At 38.4% G+C, this 19,316-nt stretch overlaps 1 protein-coding gene and 1 pseudogene across 3 annotated transcripts in view; both read right to left on the reverse strand.

Annotated features, from left to right (window-relative positions):
- The window catches only part of PIK3CB (phosphatidylinositol-4,5-bisphosphate 3-kinase catalytic subunit beta), a 181,517-nt gene that overhangs the window by 144,843 nt on the left and 17,358 nt on the right, over positions 1 to 19,316 (reverse strand). The window contains exon 1 of one of the 3 annotated variants that reach the window (XM_030328606.1): positions 1,333 to 1,481. The exons of the other annotated variants lie outside the window; for them this stretch is intronic. The gene's annotated coding sequence lies outside the window, so the exon portion shown is untranslated. Of the gene's footprint in view, positions 1 to 1,332; positions 1,482 to 19,316 lie in introns of those variants that run through there. 3 annotated transcript variants of the gene reach the window in all.
- Positions 6,678 to 6,764, reverse strand: LOC115524334 (annotated as a pseudogene).

Genomic DNA, 19,316 nt, shown 5'->3' on the forward strand with positions numbered 1-19,316 from the left:
GTTTCCTAGGCAGAGTGAGATGTTAGGGGTGGATATGAACTACTCACATACAGTTGGGAATAGAGGTGGGAGACTTTACCTTTTCATACTTTTTATTTCTGAACCACAGAAATCTATCACATACCATAAAAATAAATAATTCAGAAAAAAGATTCAAATACCAGACCTACATATATTTTTTAATTAATTTAGATGTGAATATCTGAATTACAAAAAGATATTTCAGCAACAAATATAATTTGCAAATCCCTCAATAAAAAACAGAAGTGTGCCTCTAACACACACAAATAATAGGAACCACTGTTTTACACATACTAAGAATGAGAAATATATAGCTTTGTCCATCTTATTATTAAGCTACACTTAGCTACAGATAACATGGATAAATGTAATAAGCATATTGCTGAAAAGAAGACCAGACACAAAGGCACTCCACTGCATGATTCCAGGTATACAACGTTCAAAAACAAGCAGAACTAATCTATGGTGTTAGCTGTCAGAACAGCAATTACCTCTGGGAAAGAAGTAAGCACTAGTTATGGTTGGTGGGGGATGGTGACAGGATCGGTGTGCATAAGGAGAGTTTCTGGATTGCTGGCAATGCTATACTTCTCGGTGATGGTCACAAGGATCTGTTTTTACTTTGTGAAAGTCATAATGATTTTTTTGCCTTTTATGTGTTATACTTCATTGGAAAAAGTTAAAAGGAGAAAAAAAAGCACAGTGTACCACTATTTCACATGTGCCAGACTGACAAAAAGGTCTGACAGTATCAACTGCTTATGAAAATACAGAACAGCCAAAATATTTTACTTTCCTAGTGACAGTATAAATTAATATAACCTCTTAGGAAAACAATCTGCCACCATCTAACACATTTCATCATTTTCAGATGAAGTAAAGTTTTTTTTCCACTTTGTAACTCCTCTGATATCAAAATACACATTACAGGCACTATCAGGCAGCAGGTTTCATCTATAGGTCATTGTCAGTTCATGTGAACTTGAGTCTTTTTCCTGACAGCCTAATGAGACAATTACAACTTTAATATATTAGTATACAAACCATGTAAGGACCATCTGAAGAAAAATAAATAATCCTGGCTGTGGTCTGAAATCTCTGTTGATACCTTCTGGTAAAAGATCACCAAAACCAGGGTGCCTTGCTGCCTCAGTCGAAAAAGCATGCCACTCTTAAGCTCGGGGTCATGAGTTCAAGCCCCACGGTAGATGCAGAGATTACTTAAATAAAGAAAACTTAAAAAAAATAATAATAATAACCAAAACCCTCAGAATGAGTGTCAGAAGCTTATAAAAATCTGTCTCACTATACCCTTAGGATTGTTGTACATGTTATACTTGAACTAGGAAAGAAAAAAAAGTATAAATGAAGATAATGTCATTTCTGCTTCAAAACTCCATGAAAGGGGTGCTTAAGTGGCTCAGGCAGTTAACATCTGACTCTTGATCTCAGCTCCCGTCTTGATTTCAAGGGTCATGAGTTCAAACGCTGCCTTGGACTCCATGCTGGCTGTGAAGCCTACTTTAAAAAAAAAAAAAAAAAAAAAATTCATGAGGGGCACCTGGGTGGCTCAGGTCATGATCTCATGGTTCATGGGTTCAAGCCCCGCTTCTGGCTCTGTGCTGACAGCTTGCTCAGAGCCTGGAACCTGCTTCAGATTTTGCGTTTCCTTTTCTCTGCCCCACACACTGTGGGCACACACACACTGTCCCACCACACATTCTCTCTCTGTCTCTCAAAACTAAATAAATGTTTAAAAAAAAAATACAAACATACTTAAACATCATAAAAGCCATTTATGAAAAGCCCACAGCTAATATCATCCCCAGTGGGGAAAAACTGAGAGCTTTCCCCCTGAGATCAGGAACACGACAGGGATGTCCACTCTCACCACTGTTGTTTAACATAGTGTTGGAAGTTCTAGCATCAGCAATCAGACAACAAAAGGAAATCAAAGGCATCAAAATTGGCAAAGATGAAGTTAAGCTTTCACTTTTTGCAGATGACATGATATTATACACGGAAAATCGGATAGACTCCACCAAAAGTCTGCTAGAACTGATACATGAATTCAGCAAAGTCGCAGGATATAAAATCAATGTACAGAAATCAGTTGCATTCTTATACACTAATAATGAAGCAACAGAAAGACAAATAAAGAAACTGATCCCATTCACAATTGCACCAAGAAGCATGAAATACCTAGGAATAAATCTAACCAAAGATGTAAAAGACCTGTATGCTGAAAACTATAGAAAGCTTATGAAGGAAACTGAAGAAGATATAAAGAAATGGAAAAACATTCCGTGCTCATTGGTTGGAAGAATAAATATTGTTAAAATGTCAACGCTACCCAAAGCTATCTACACATTCAATGCAATCCCAATCAAAATTGCACCAGCATTCTTCTCAAAGCTAGAGCAAGCAATCCTAAAATTTGTATGGAACCACAATAGGCCCTGAATAGCCAAAGTAATTTTGAAGAAAAAGACCAAAGCAGGAGGCATCACAATCCCAGACTTTAGCCTTTACTACAAAGCTGTCATCATCAAGACAGCACGGTATTGGCACAAAAACAGACACATAGACCAATGGAATAGAACAGAAACCCCAGAACTAGACCCACAAAAGTATGGCCAACTAATCTTTGACAAAGCAGAAAAGAATATCCAATGGAAAAAAGACAGTCTCTTTAATAAATGGTGCTGGGAGAACCGGACAGCAACATGCAGAAGAATGGAACTAGACCACTTTCTCACACCATTCACAAAAATAAACTCAAAATGGATAAAGGACCTGAATGTGAGACAGGAAACCATCAAAACCCTAGAGGAGAAAGCAGGAAAAGACCTCTCTGACCTCAGCCACAGCAATTTCTTACTTGACACATCCCAAAGGCAAGGGAAGTAAAAGCAAAAATGAATTATTGGGACCTCATGAAGATAAAGCTTCTGCACAGCAAAGGAAACAATCAACAAAACTAAAAGGCAACCAACGGAATGGGAAAAGATATTTGCAAATGACATATCGGACAAAGGGCTAGTATCCAAAATCTATAAAGAGCTCACCAAACTCCACACCCGAAAAACAAATAATCCAGTGAAGAAATGGGCAGAAAACACGAATAGACACTTCTCTAAAGAAGACATCCGGATGGCCAACAGGCACATGAAAAGATGCCCAACGTCGCTCCTCATCAGGGAAATACAAATCAAAACCACACTCAGACATCACCTCACGCCAGTCAGAGTGGCCAAAATGAACAAATCAGGAGACTATAGATGCTGAAGAGGATGTAGAGAAACGGGAACCCTCTTGTACTGTTGGTGGGAATGCAAACTGGGTGTAGCCACTCTGGGAAACAGTGTGGAGGTTCCTCAAAAAATTAAAAATAGACCTACCCTATGACCCAGCAGTAGCACTGCTAGGAATTTACCCAAGAGATTCAGGAGTACTGATGCATAGGGGCACTTGTACCCCAATGTTTATAGCAGCACTCTCAACAATAGCCAAATTATGGAAAGAGCCTAAATGTCCATCAACTGATGAATGGATAAAGAAATTGTGGTTTATATACACAATGGAGTAGTACATGGCAATGAGAAAGAATGAAATATGGCCCTTTGTAGCAACATGAATGGAACTGGAGAGTGTTATGCTAAGTGAAATAAGCCATACAGAGAAAGAGAGATACCATGTTTTCACTCTTATGTGGATCCTGAGAAACTTAACAGAAACCCATGGGGGAGGGGAAGGGGGGGAAAAAAAGAAGAGGTTAGAGTGGGAGAGAGCCAAAGCATAAGAGACTCTTAAAAACTGAGAACAAACTGAGGGCTGATGGGGGGTGGGACGGATGGGAGGGTGGGTAATGGGTATTGAAGAGGGCATATTTTGGGATGAGCACTGGGTGTTGTATGGAAACCAATTTGACAATAAATTTCATATATTATTAAATATATAAAAAAATAATAAATAAATAAAAAACAAAAAAAATAAATACAAAAAAATAAAAAAAATCATGAAATAGTTAAGGAAAGCTCACAGAAAAAAAAAATTTTTTTTTAAGTCTTAATAGCAGGGGCGCCTGACTGGCTCAGTTGGTTAAGTGTCTGACTCTTGGTTTTGGCTCAAGTCATGATCTCATGGGTTCATGAGTTCGAGCCCCACATCCGGCTCTGCGCTAAGCATGGAACCTGCTTGGGTCTCTCTCTCTCTCCTCTCTCTCTCTCTCTCTCTCTCTCTCTCAAACACACACACACAAATAAACATTTTAAAAATGCAAATTAAAACTACACTGAAGGGCATCTGGCTGGCTAAGTCTGTAGAGCCCATGACTCTTGATTTCAGGATCCTAACTTTGCGTCCCACGTTGGGCACAGAGCTTACTTACAAATAAGTAGAGAAAGAGAGAAATAAAACAAAACTACCCTGAGACACCATTTTCCATCTATCAGTTTAGCAAAACTCCCTGTTTTAAGGTACTTTCCTGGCAAGGCTGTGAAGAAATGTACATTATCCGCCATAACAACAACCAAATGGTAATTATGTGAATTATGTGAAAGGTGTATAACTAGCATTATAGTGAATATTCTGCAATATATACACATGTCAAATCATCACACTGTACACCTTAAACTTATATAAAGTTATATGTCAAACAAATGTCAAGAAAGCTTGGTGGAGAGAAATACACATTTCTCATAATCCCTTATAATCAGTGGGAGAGTCTGGGTCCAAACATAAGGGCATTTTGGCAATATCTATCAAAATTACAAAGATATATGGCCCTTGATTAGTAATATCACATCTGAATTTTATTTCATAATTATATACTTGCTCATGGGCAAAATGACATGTACAAGGTAATTCACTGCAACACTGTTACAATAAAAAAAACTAGAACTAAAATGTCTACCAAGAGAGAACTGGCTAAATAAATGATCCAAAAGGAAACCATACAAATTAAAAAACAAAACTGTACATACTCTTTGGAAAGATCTTCTATGAAGATTTCCATTGTTTAGTGTAAAGGGAAGGGTGGGAAGACCAATTTGTAAAACAATAGGTATAATATGCTGGCTTTGGAATTGGTGGGTTTTGGAGGGTAAAGAAATAAGGGTTTTGAAGGGGAAAGAAATAAGAATCTGTGTTTTTATTAATATAAAGAAACTCTAGAAGGATACGTAAACTAATAAATAGTTCCCTGGGTGGGATAAGCATGCTGGAGGAATGGGTGAACAGGAACAGGGTGGCTGAGGGCTAGGGGTGGGAAGGTTTACATTGTTTAACTTTTTTATGTTTAAAAAGTTTTCAATCCCATGGGAATCCATTACTACTAAATAGATCAGTAAATTAATAAGCCAAAAAGGGTCCAAATACTATCAATATACACACATGGTGACAGGAACTATGCTTGTTTTTTTTTTTACCATCTCTATAACCAAGATCCCAGCAATGCCCATCTATCTCACTGAAGTCTGTAGTGTGACCACGTCCATTTGGCTTAAGCCATCAGCCCAAGATCTCTAACACTAGTCTTCTAGAGAAAAGATATTTTCTCTGTAATTCTGTTTTCCTTCTCTCGGGTTCAGGGTCAACCTCTTCTCCCTTAGTAGTTTTGATGTGTGTGTGTGTGTGTGTGTGTGTGTGTGTGTATTATTTCTCCAGTCACTTCATAACAAAAGCCTCACCTAAGGATTCTCCTTCTTGTCTATGAGTCCACAGGTTAGACTTTTCTATTCACCAGCAATTCACCCTAACAACCAAGTCATGGTCTAATAAATAAGGGAACCTACAAAATGAAGGCATCCAGAGTTTGCCAACCAATAATATCTCCTCCTCAAACTAAAACAATGAGATAACCCATATCCTGGATTATCCTCCCTAATGAGTTTATCATCCACCTCTCATTTACCTAAAATGCAAATAGTATGGTATCTATGCAAATGCTGCTCATTCCAGCACCCTGTCCATTAGGCCAACTCCTATGTACCTACGTCAGTTGAGGTGACTTCTTCTCTAGAGCCTTTCCTAATCCCCCAAGACTCACTTCCATCCATGGGATCCTGCTGTGACCTGTGTGTATCTCATTTATCATAGTGCACTGCAAATATGAGTTTGCTTATCTTCCCTTCTGGACTATGGATCCCTCAGGAAAAGGAGACAGTCATACTCATATTATAACCCAAGTACTCAGCAAAGTGCCTTTACAAACGGCAGGTAATCAAAAATGTTCAGTGACTGAATTAAAGAAACTACACATGTAGACAAATTGTGAGCATGGAGGAAATTCCACTTAATGTTCTCTTAGCCCCAAAGGCATTTTACTTAATTCAGTCCCTGCTATGAAAGAAACAGCAACTCCAATAACACTTTCCCTTACTGATATCTATTAATATTCTAGGTTAATATAAAACAACTGAAAACATTATCTCAATCACTTCAAGAATGTTGCATTAAACTATGTTAAAAATGTGTGTCTATTAAAGGATAATAAATAGTTGATGAAGTGCTAAATTTTTAAGACCTTTTGTTCATGTTTTGTTTTTAAGAAATGATATAATGACAAAAAACAAGGATATATAGTATCTTCTAAGAAGGTAGATAGGATTATAGGGATCAAGTATTCCTCCACATTGTCTTTTTTGTTTTTTGTTTTTAATATGGAACCCTTCACGAATTTGCGTGTCATCCTTGTGCAGGGGCCATGCTAATCTTAGTATATGTGCTGCTGAAGCAAGCACCACATTGTGTCTTAAACAATGACTTGTATGAGCTTTCCCATATGGGCTGTCCCAAGTGGCCTGATGAAAAGAAAGCAGAGAACAAAATAATCAACTATTCATATATAACCAAGAACTGTATGGCAGGTGCCTATAATTCAAAATGGGTTTCCAAATTTTATCAAATAATGGTAAAAACTAGGAACCAGAGAAAAACAAATTTTAAGGATGCCTGTTAAAAACTTCCTAGTTAACCATGAAACTGTCTTCCAAATCCAGGAATTCAGTAAAGCTTTCTATTTTCTGTCAGAGAATGTTAAGGAACAGTAAACATAACTAGGAAATACATGGATGTATACTGAACCATGGATACACACATTTCTATTTGTCTCTGTCTCTATCTAAAAAGACTAGTAATTTTATACTGATATCTCAAATTCCAATCTAACACAACATCATTCAATCCATATTTACAATTCCCTTTTTAATTTTTTTATTTTTTTAATGTTTATTCATTTTTTTGAGAGAGCGTGAATGGGGGAAGGGCAGAGAGGAAAACACAGAATCCAAACCAACCTCCAGGCTCTGAACTGACAGCCCAGAGCCTGATGCGGGGCTCGAACCCACAAACCATGAGATCGTGACCTAAGCCGTTGGATGCTTAACCAGCTGAGCCATCCAGGCACCCCTTTAATTTTTTTTAATATTTATTCTTGAGACAGAGAGAGAGAGAGGGGGGGGAGAGAGAGGGAGACACAGAATCGGATGCAGGGTCCAGGTCAGTACAGAGCCTGATGAGGGTCTTGAACCCACAAAATGTGAGATCATGACCTGGGCCAAAGTCAGGCACTTAACCGACTGAGCCATCCAGGTGCCCCTACAATTCCCTTTACCACAGTGATAAATCTCTTTATCTTCAACGTATTGGTAAACACATTCAATCCTAAAATATGTAAAGTAGTTACAGAATTCTTAATTCAAACCACTGTGAAAAACAATTCTGACAACAGTTCAGTATTTGTTGTTTAGAAATTTTTTTGTTTTGAGCTTGCGGTGTATAGTCAAAATTCTGTGTAGTTAACTGGTTTAGTTTTTATTCTTTTTCCCTTTCAATGTGGTTGTTATTTACTAGAAATCCAGTTAGGTTCATTTGTTTGTGTCTTTATTTCACTTGGGCTGTTTTCTTTCCACCCAGATAGATTTTATGTATTTGTTTTTCATTATGTTAAACATTCATATAGTTCTAAAACTCAGACTTAACACAAAAAGATACTCTCACAAAAGCATCCCTCCCTCTATCCCTACTACTTCCATTCTCTTCCCCTTCATCCCTTCTACACCGTTTCCACCCAAATCCTGTAAGAAACCAATCTCAGTAGTTTCTGGCTTATCCTTCTTGCATTTATTTTGGCGCCTATGTGCAAATACATATTTATATTCCTGTTTCCTTCTTTTCTTACATAAAAGGCTAACACATTGTAGTTATGCTTTTGCACTTTTTTTCCATTAACAGTAGGCCCTGGAAATAACTTTGTATCAGTTCACAGGGCTCTTCCTCACTCTTTTCTTACAAGTGCACTGCACTCCACTGTGTGGATATACCACTGTTTATGGGTATTTATATTGTTTTCAATATTTTCACAATGCAAAAATGTAAACTAATGACATCCTCCTGTTCTGCATCCACCATCTCAGACACAAACAGAAACAATCAAAAAAACTGGCTCTACCTCTAAAAACACCAAATTCAACACTTCCATTGTTCCCGACACAGTCCCTGTCTAAGTCCTCATCAATACTTCTTGGCTGTTTTGCTCCAACACCCTCCTAATCAGTCTCTCTGCCTCTACTCTAGCCTCTCTACAGTTCATCTGTGCCAAAGCAACCCAAAATGTACTTCATAGACCATGAATCAGGTAACTCCAATTCCTTGTTTAAAACCTTTCAAAAACATCCCATTGTAACCCTACCTGAGTTGCACCTATAACCTGCAGAGACCCTATATGATCTGATATCTGCCAATCTCTGACCTCAGCTTCCACTCTCTTCCTCATTCACTACTCTTTAATCACACTGGTTTGCTTTCTGTTCCTCCCATAATTTGTTCATTACTTTGTGCTTTTATACTTGCTGTGCTTTCAGCTTCAAATGTTCTGCCCCTGGTTATCGGCGACCTTCTAACATTCATGTCTTAACCAAAAGTTACCTCTTCTAAGAGGCTTTCTGTGGACTGCCACAGTTAAGCTATAACCTGGGTCATTTTATACCACTTTATTACCTTCATAATTCTTGTTAGTGCTTATAATTCTCATTTATTATTTACATGTTTGTTTCTTCCACTGGAAAAGGAGGAAAGATAGATTTTCTTTAAGATTTTTTTAAGGTTTATTTATCTATTTTGAGAGAGACAGAGAGAAATGACAGGGAGGGGGGTCGGAGGGGAGTCCCAAGCAGGCTCCACAGGGTCAGTGAAGAGGCCAACATGAGGCCCAAACTCACAAAACCCTGAGATCATGACCTGAGCCAAAATCAAGAGTCATACACTTAACCCAGTGTACCCCTAAGATTTTAAGTAATCTCACACCCAAGGTGGGGCTCAAACTCACGACCCAGAGATCAAGAGTTGCCACGTTCTACCGACTGAGCCAGGCAGACACCCAGGAAAGATAACTTTTAATCCATACAACTTTAACTTTGTTGTTTTTTAAACTTTCTCTAAGTCTGAAATTATTTCAAATAATTCTCCATGGAATTGCCTATTCTGGACATTTTATATAAATGGAATCATTAAATACTTTTGTGAATGGTCTCTTTTGCTTAGCATTGTTTTTTTTTTTTTTTTTTTAATTTTTTTTTTCAACGTTTATTTATTTTTGGGACAGAGAGAGACAGAGCATGAACGGGGGAGGGGCAGAGAGAGAGGGAGACACAGAATCGGAAACAGGCTCCAGGCTCTGAGCCATCAGCCCAGCCTGACGCGGGGCTCGAACTCACGGACCGCGAGATCGTGACCTGGCTGATGTCGGACGCTTAACCGACTGCGCCACCCAGGCGCCCCAATGCTTAGCATTTTTTCAAGGTTCATCCATGTTGGAGCACGTATAAACGTAACTGCACTCCTCTTTAAGGCTGAATACTACTCCACTGTATGGATGAACTACGTGTCATTATGCATTCATCAGCTGAAGGACATCTGGGTTGTTTCTACTTTTTGGCTATCGTGAATAATGCTGTTTTGAACATTCATGTACAAGTCTTTGTACGGGCATGTGTTTCAATTCTTTTGAGTATATACCCACAAGTAGAATTGCTGGGTCACACGGTAATTCTATATTTAACTTTTTGAGGAATTGACAACTATTTTTCCAAAGTGGCTGCACTATTTCACAATCCAACCAGCAACGTATGAGGGTTCCAACTCTACATGTAATACTTGTTATTGTCCGTGTTTTCATTATAGCCACCCTAGTGGTGTAAAAAGTGGTATCTCTTATGTTTTGATTTGCATTTCCTTAATGACTAATGACATTGAGCAATTGCTCATGTGCTTATTAGCCATTTGTATAACCTCCTTGGAAAAATGTTTACTCAAACTTTTTGCCAACTTTTAAATTAGATTATTTAAGTTTGTATTACTGAATTGTAAAAGTGTTCTTTATATATATTCCTTATCAGATATATCCTTTGCTACTATTTTCTCACTGGCCATCTATTTGAATGAGGATCTGAGTTTTCCTATCAACTTAACCACCTGGTTCAGAAGATCTCTATCACTATTAGCTAAACCATAACTAGCATATTAAAAACAATTCATGCTCTGTCTCTGTCTCAAAAATGAATAAAAACATTAAAAAAAATTAAAAAATAAAATAAAATATTTACCATGTAAAAATTAATAGATCTATTAAGTGTTTATTTAAAACATTTTAAACATATTTTAACTTTAAAAACCATAATTTTCAAAACAAAACTTTTAGTGAAAAGAGTAATACTGCTTTATATTTCTGCAAATCTACTTAAATGTCTGGCTTAATAGAAGACAGCTAGATTCTCTTCTCTGCTTCTGTATCCAATGTATTGGCATATCACAAATTATATTGCCTCTGGAAAACTCCATCATATATTTGTAAGCAAATGACATCAAAAAAGCAAATAATGTCTTAAGTTATGAAAACAGATTTGATCTTACAGATCCTTATGAGCTCAGGGATCACTAGGGCCCCCATACTGTGAGAACCACCGCTCCATTCTGGGCTCCCACAATACTCTGGATTGGCTCTATCACTTGCACTCACCACACAACATCAGAATTATCTGTTCATCATTTGTCTTTCTTAAAATTCCTTAAAGCCATGAATGCCAAAGCCTTCAACTTTGCATCCCCAAGTGCCTCATACAGCATATACCCTATATCCTCTCAATAAACACTCCACAAATAAGTATTACTATATAGGAAATATATAGTAAACAAGAAAATAGTCATACACCTTAATATCAAAAGGTATATGTGAACAAAGCAGATTTTTCCATGGCCAGTTCTTTAGCTAACAGAAATGCACAAAAGAAAATCTTGCATTTATAACAATTCCAGAAGTTAGAATAAAGGATACCATTCAGACTTGGTCTGACCACACTAGATTAGACCTTTTCAAAGTTCAGCCCTGAGGGAACAAGGAAAGCAGATCCTAAAAAGTATCTTAGACTGTAAACAAACACCCACTGCTCCAGTCTTCTGACTAAATAAAAGTATCCACCTCTGTAACAAGACAATTTACCCACTGTTTAAAAAAAATGGGTGGGGAGGAGTGTTGGTGTTAAGGTAGGGAGAGTGCCAGTGACTGATGACTAAGACTCAAACAGGTATTCCCAGCTCATGAATTTCCTGAAATTTTGTCAATCAAATTAGAATGTGAAAAAATGTATTTTCCTGTCTTTATTTGCATTGATTTTCAAATCAATGCCACCTTGCATTTTTATAAATGAACATCATCCTCCCAGAGCGACTGGGTGGCTCAGTCAGTTGATCGGCCAAGTGACTCTTGATTTTGGCTCAGGTCATGATCCCAGGATCACTGGATCAAGCCCTGTGTTGAGCTCCATGCTGAACGTGGAGTCTGCTTAAGGTTCTTTCTCTCTCTCTCTCTCTCTCTCTCTCTCTCTCTCTCTCTCTCTCTCCCTCTCCACTCCTTCTGCCCCTCTCCCTGGCTTGAACTCTCTCTCACTCTCTAAAATAATAATAATAATAAATATCATCCTCCCAATCAAATTAAATACCAACATCATAACATTATTGAAGATAGGACACATACGTGCATCTCTCACTTACACCTAGCCCAGTACCTTGATGCTCAACCAATAGTTTAGGTTTGTCCATTAATTGGATATATGAAGTACTTGCACCAAGGAAAAAGAGATCCCTTTCCAGTAAGACTTAGGATGGGTTGGGATGGGATGTCACACTAACCAAGATGAAGAGAAAAGCTCTTTGAACAATTATCAGGAGTGATGGGGAAATTCAATGCAGAGCTAAAAGAGCCTGGGGCTCTAGGGGAGCAGCCTGCACACCCTAGAGAAATGGCCTCCTTCCCTAGGTCTGTACTCTAAACTGTAAAATGAAGTTCTAAAATGCAGCTGGCCTCCTTCCCTAGGTCTGTACTCTACACTGTAAAATAAGCTCTAAAATGCAGAGGCTCTTGGCCACCCTTTTCAGGAAGTCTTGGTAGCTTGCATGCCCAAGAAAGCCCCAACCCTTGGCAGAACAAATCTGACATTCCAAAGGTCTGAATTTTGACTGGAGTCAGCTCACTAGTATTCCATATATTGGCAAAGCACTCATTTACTGTTAAATCACTTACAACAAACAGATTAGAAATGTTACTACTTTTTCTAGATAAGGAAATAGGAACACAAGTAACCTGACAAATTATTTGACCTCTTCTGGAGAAAAAGCCATGTGAGTATTTTAGAAAATAACAGTCATCAAAATAATTTCCTAGCTCCTATTATAAAATTTAATAAAAGCAGAACTCTTATTAAACTTTTAGTAGTTAAAATCACAGAATGTTTTTGCATTAGCAACACACCGTAAATACAGAACCAGTACAAAGACATTCACTTTGGCATAACCTTAGAACACTGTTTATAGAACCATAATATCATGGTTTAGAAAATAAGTGTTTCTTCTAGTTTTCTTGTCACAGGAAACTAATATCCATTATGTTCACTAAAATTTCACTATATTCTAAATTTTATTTATTTTTATATTACCTAATCAAAAAGCCTTCTATGGCCTTTAAGTGGATATAACATTATTCTCATTTGATAATCTCATCAACAATTAAGAATAGCTCTACAAGAGGTGCCCGGGTGGCTCAGTTAAGCATCTGACTCTTGATATTAGTTCAGGTCATGCCGTCACGGTCATGAGATCAAGCCCCTCGTCTGGCTTGGCACTGAGCATGAAGCCTGTTTGGGATTCTCTCTCCCTCTCTATCTGCCTCTCCGCCACTTGTGCATGTGTGCACCAGCTCTCTGTCTCTCAAAATAAACATTAAAAAAAAAAAAACCCAGCTCTACAAAATAAGCTGTAATCTGGTCATTAAATGCAAGATACACAATTCCTTAGGAATTCTTTTTCTTTCCTAGGTATACTGAGAGTAGCCTTTAACAAACTCATTAAGAATAAAAAATCAGGGGCACCTGGGTGTCTCAGCTGGTTAAGCATCCAACTCTTAGTTTCAGCTCAGGTCATGATCCCACAGTTTGTGAGTTTGAGACCTGTGTCAGATTCTGCTCTGACAGTACAGAACCTGCTTGGGACTTTCTCTTCCCCACCCCCCTCTCTGCTCCTCCCCTGCTCCTGCTGCTCACTCTAAATAAAATAAATAAATAATAAATAAATAAATAAATAAACAAACAAAAACTTAAAAAAAAAGGAATAAAAAAATCAGCATTAGAAAATCCACTTCCCATTTTAAAAGGATTTGTCCTTCCCCTTACGAAAAGTATCAGAATTTCCTTACTTACATCAGAAGAGCAACAGGTTTTATATAGACTAAGAGAAAGATGGGTTAACATACTATCATAAACACATCGGTGCTTTGTTTATAAAATCTTAAGTGGTTTTTCAGACTTGAAAAGAAACATTACGGAGTACCACCAGTGTATTCATCCAGCCACATGATAACTAAACATGCTCAGCAGACAGAGGAACCCCAGGAATGACTAAATTGGCATCATCCTATTTGGTCAAGGCTGGGACTGAAGACAGAAGGCTCTGAATCTCAGGGTATCTGGCACCTATTTATTCAAAATTATTCTGGAGTAAGTTAGACTTGAAAAGAGACCAATAGGAGATAAAGAGCTAGAAAGACCGGGGCGCCTGGGTGGCGCAGTCGGTTAAGCGTCCGACTTCAGCCAGGTCACGATCTCGCGGTCCGTGAGTTCGAGCCCCGCGTCGGGCTCTGTCCTGACTGCTCAGAGCCTGGAGCCTGTTTCCGATTCTGTGTCCCTCTCTCTCTGCCCCTCCCCCGTTCATGCTCTGTCTCTCTCTGTCCCAAAAATAAATAAATGTTGAAAAAAAAAAATTAAAAAAAAAAAAAAAAAAAAAAAGAGCTAGAAAGACCAACAGAAAAAAAAGCTAACATTTATGTAGTGAGAGGATGGGCAATTTCTGGAGTTACACAGGAAAACAAGTAGACTGGCCAGTGGTGATGCTGCCCATGGCTGGATGTTGAAAAACACGATCATCAAAATACAAGAAACTGGGACATTACAGGGATCCCTATGCAGGGGAAAAGAGGCTTACTTTTTACAATAAATTTTTGTACTTTTAAGCTTTATACTATACGCAATCATTCCATGGCTCCTATAGCTCTTTGTGGAAATGCCCACAAACACATAAATTATATCCATACACATAGATTTGTTAATCACCACTCTGAATTTGAGCCATTTATTACAGTATGTCAATTTGCCTTCTTTCTTTCAATGGTCATAATCCAGATCTTAGATCATAGAGAATCTGAACGAAATGTTTCAGAATAAAATCTAAATGTTATTTATTCATTACAGGATTGCTTGTAATGTCTAAAAACTGTAAACCTAAAAGTCTACCAATAGGGAGCTGGTTAGGTACATAATGGTATATCCACGTAAGAGAATGCTATGCATGCAACTATTAAAAAAACAAAGTCTCTAAATGAAAAAAAAAAAAAAAAACAGCAACACTCAGAACAATGTTTGGAGTACACTATCATTTTTCTTTTTTAAAAAAGTTAGGAGATATAAAAACATATGTATTTGCTTATATAAGCACTCAGGAAAAATGCGTTTGTAACCACTGGCTGCCTCAAGTAATGAAAATTGGGTGGCTGGACAACAGATAGAAGGGAGACTTTTCAGGGTAGCTCAGTCGGTTGAGCTTCTGACTCTTATTTCCAGCTGGGTCATGACCTCATGGTTCATGGGTTTGACCCCACATCCAGCTCTGCACTGACAGCATGGAAGCCTGCTTGACACTTCTCCTCTCTCTCTGTCCCTCCCTCACACATGCATGTGCCTTCTAGCTCTCTCTCTCTCTCTTCTCACTTTCTCTCAAAATTAATAAACTTAAAAAAAGACTTTCCACTGTATGCTTTGTTTCCTTTTGAATTTTGAATCATAGAAGTGTATTACCTGTTCAATAATCAATAATTAAAAAATTAAAACTAAACCCAGCATCTTGAGGTATCTAATTCCTGTACTTACCTCACTTGCTAGCATTTTCAATCCCCTCCTACCAATCAGATCTTTCCCTCTGACTCCAGAAACATACATACCTCACTTGTCCTCTTTCCCTTCTTCCCATCCTTTTCCTTTTCCTTCCTTAACAGCCAACATCATCTCCATTAGTCTCTCCCTACTAGCTCCCTTAATGCCTGTAGTCTAGATTTTGTCCCATCCCTCCACTGAGAAAGTTTCACCATCAAGTCCTTCAAGACCAAATTCAAGTCTGGTTTCCAGGATGTCTTCTTTTACCAGTCCAGCTCACATTGACCTTGGTCTCCTCAGAATCTTAAGGATTTTTAAAACACAATTTAGCATTATACTGTAGGTTGTCTTACAGTGCTGGTTATTTTATTATGTCTTGTACCCTAAATCAAATTAAGGGCTGGGAAAAAATGGATTTATAAATACCAAATACCATGACATGGTATTTCAATTGACTTTATTAGAACTCTTTATTCATCCTCTTCGTGGGGTGACTACAATGTACAGAACAATGTACAATATTTAGAGTACACACTTTTTAATATTTTTTTTTTTGAAAGAGAGGGAGAGCATGAATGGGGGAAAGACAGAAAGACAGGGAAACAGAGAATCCCAATCAGGCTCCATGCTATCAGTGCAGAGCCCAATAGGGCTCGATCTCACAAAATGTGAGATCATGACCGGAGTTAAAATCAAGAGTCAAGACACTTAACCGAATGAGCTACCCAGGCAGCCCTAGGATACGAATAAAGATTTTTCAGAATAAAATCTAAATGTTATTTATTCATTACAGGATTGCTTGTAATGTCTAAAAACTGTAAACCTAAAAGTCTACCAACTGCTTGCTTGCCTCAGGGAATGAAAGTGGATGGCTGGGGAATGGGTGGAAAGGTAAGTATTTCTCTAGGTTCAATGTTCCTAAGGCCCAAGGCTTTCTTCAGTTTAATTCAAACATTATCAAGTGCCCACTGTACGCCAGGCACTGTGCTAAGTATTTTAGTGGTGGATGCAGGGTGAAACTAAATTGTAAAAGACATTACAAGAGATGGTTCTCCACCCTAAGGGGTAAATAATTAGCTATGGGAATTTCAAAAGACTGGGGTGAAAGCTAAGACAAAGGTACAGGATATAAAAGTGGGGCTCTTAGTGCAACCTAGACAGTTTTGGGGAAAAGTACACCTGAGATGAAAATGAATAAGAGCAAAGTTTGGAGGTAAAAGGGAGCAGAAAGCTTTCTCAATGTGGATGGATGCTACACTAACAGCTCTGTATGAATTAACACATGATGAGGTATTATCCCATTTATCCCATTTTACAGATGAGGAAACGGAGGCATACAGAGGACAGATAACTTGCCCAAGATAACATGCTAATAAAGATGATTTCAGGGGGCACCTAGGTGGCTCAGTTGGTGGAATGTTCAACTCTTGATCTGGCTCAGGTCATGATCCCAGGGGCGTGGGACTGAGCCCCATATCAGGCTCCAGGTTGAGCATGGAGCCTGCTTGAGATTCTTTCTTCCACCGCCCCTTCTCCTCTCCCAACTTGTGCTCTCAAAAAAAAAAAGTCAAGCTTTCTTTAAAAAAGAAAACAAAAACAAAACAAAAACGGGGCGCCTAGGTGGCTCAGTCAGTTGAGCCTCTGACTTGGGCTCAGGTCACAATCTCACCGTTGGGGGGGTTCAAGCCCCGCGTCAGGCTCTGTGCTGACAGCTCTCTCTCTCTCTGCCCCTCCCCTGCTGGTGCTCTATCTCTCTCTCTTTCAAAAATAAATAAACATTAAAATTTTTTTAAAAAACAAACAAACAACAAAAAAAAACAACTATGAACTCAGTCTGGTCCCAAGACAGTAACAGAAAGGTTGAGTCTTGGGTTTCAGTACTGCCTTGGGAAGACCAGGGCTATTTCACTCCTATCCTTACTCCTCTCTCCCTTTTTTTCCTCCAATCATTCTTCTAGCTTTTCCCAGATTTTCTCCTGTTCATCTTCCTTCCCTGCTCTGTCAGCATCATAGCCTTTCTCTTTCTCTGTCTCCACACATATCCTGCACAAACTGTATCATACCTGGCCACTATAAAACTAGACAAAACTGTAGCAGAAAGATTATAGATAAAATTTAAATGTCCATTCATACACAAATAGAGAAAAATATTGACAACAAAATAATTAGAAGCCATGAAAAGGAATAAAACAGTTCAATACCTAAAAACTATCAAATATATTGGTAACTGACAAACAAAAGACACAAAGAACAATGAGTATGCTATACTACTTTTTGTGAGGGTGGACGGTTTGGGGGTATATTAAATAAATGTAATAGATTCTAGTAAGCTGGCAGCTTAATTCAAATCTCATGCTGGGGCAACTTACAAGTACAACTCATAACTTACAAAGTATTTGAGCCAAAATATATAGGAAGTAAAAAGTCACGGGCATACTTACTAGAAGACAAACCAAGCACACTAACACAAAAAACTATTAAATAACATCATAAGTCAAGATCTGAACTCATATTTAGTGATTCACTTTGATCAGAGGGTAAAATCTTAGGGGCCCTGACTTTGTGGCTTCCTATTACCCATTGCCTCCAGCCTGCACACAGCCATCTCTATCCTGGAATTCTCTTGGTGAAATCTGAAATGCTCCCAACGGTCTAAAATGTAATCCCTATGGGAGCACCTGGCTGGCTCAGTCAGGGGAACATGCGACTCGTAATCTTGTGGTTATGAGTTCAAGTCCCAAACTGGGTGCAGAGATTACTTAAAAATAAAATTTTAAATTAATTAAAAAAAAAAAAAAGTAATCCCTCTGCCTGGCAGTCAAGTGTAAACAATGAATTACCAAGGTCAAGTTCTAGCTCCAGCTCATTCATGATTTGTCTCACCTTGGGAAAATTCCCTCAATTTCCATTTTTATTTGTAAAGCAGGATGATTAAGCTATATGATCTTTAAGTCCATTTCAGCTATAAATTGCACTTGACTGAGTCACTCATACCTCGAAACTCCTCAGCTTTTGTCTCTCAAACAAAACTCTCCAAGCTTCCTCCTACAAGGTCCCACATGGCCCTTGCCTCCCTGTTGGACTCATCCTACACATCTGTCCCCCTCACTCTCTCTTCTAAAGTTATATACAGTCTCCTTTCAATTACTCCAAGATGCCAGCCTCCCTCCCACTGGAGTCTTCCCATGCACTGCACCACCATATCCCATCTATTCTAGGGGTGCTCAGTCATGTCAGACCCAATGCTCCCTTTTGTAAAATAACAAATATTTCATAACATCCTCTTACCACACTGCAATAAAATTTATAGATAATACAAAGGAAACATAATTTTAAGTAATTACATATATATCTTTTAACATAGCATACTGTCTTATAAAGGAGAAATAGGGGCGCCTGAGAGGCTCAGTCAGTTAAGCGACCGACTTCAGCTCAGGTCATGATCTCGCGGTCCTTGAGTTCAAGCCCCGTATCAGGCTCTGTGCTGACAGCTCAGAGCCTGGAGCCTGTTTTAGATTCTGTGTCTCCCTCTCTGACCCTCCCCTGTTCATGCTCTGTCTCTCCCTGTCTCAAAAATAAATAAAACGTTAAAAAAATTTTTTAATAAAAAATAAAGGAGAAATAAAAAGAATATAATTTAGTACAAAATAACACATATGCTAGGGGCACCTGAATGGCTCAGTTCGTTAAGCATCAGGCTCTTGATTTTGGCTCAGGTCTTGAGCTCATGGTTCTTGTGAGTTCGAGCCCGGCAATGGGATCCACACTGTCTGCACGTGGAGCCTACTTGGTATTCTCTTTCTCCCTCTCTCTCTGCCCCTC

This window comes from Lynx canadensis, chromosome C2, assembly GCF_007474595.2.
Source record: "Lynx canadensis isolate LIC74 chromosome C2, mLynCan4.pri.v2, whole genome shotgun sequence".
NCBI classification, from domain to species: Eukaryota; Metazoa; Chordata; class Mammalia; order Carnivora; family Felidae; genus Lynx; species Lynx canadensis.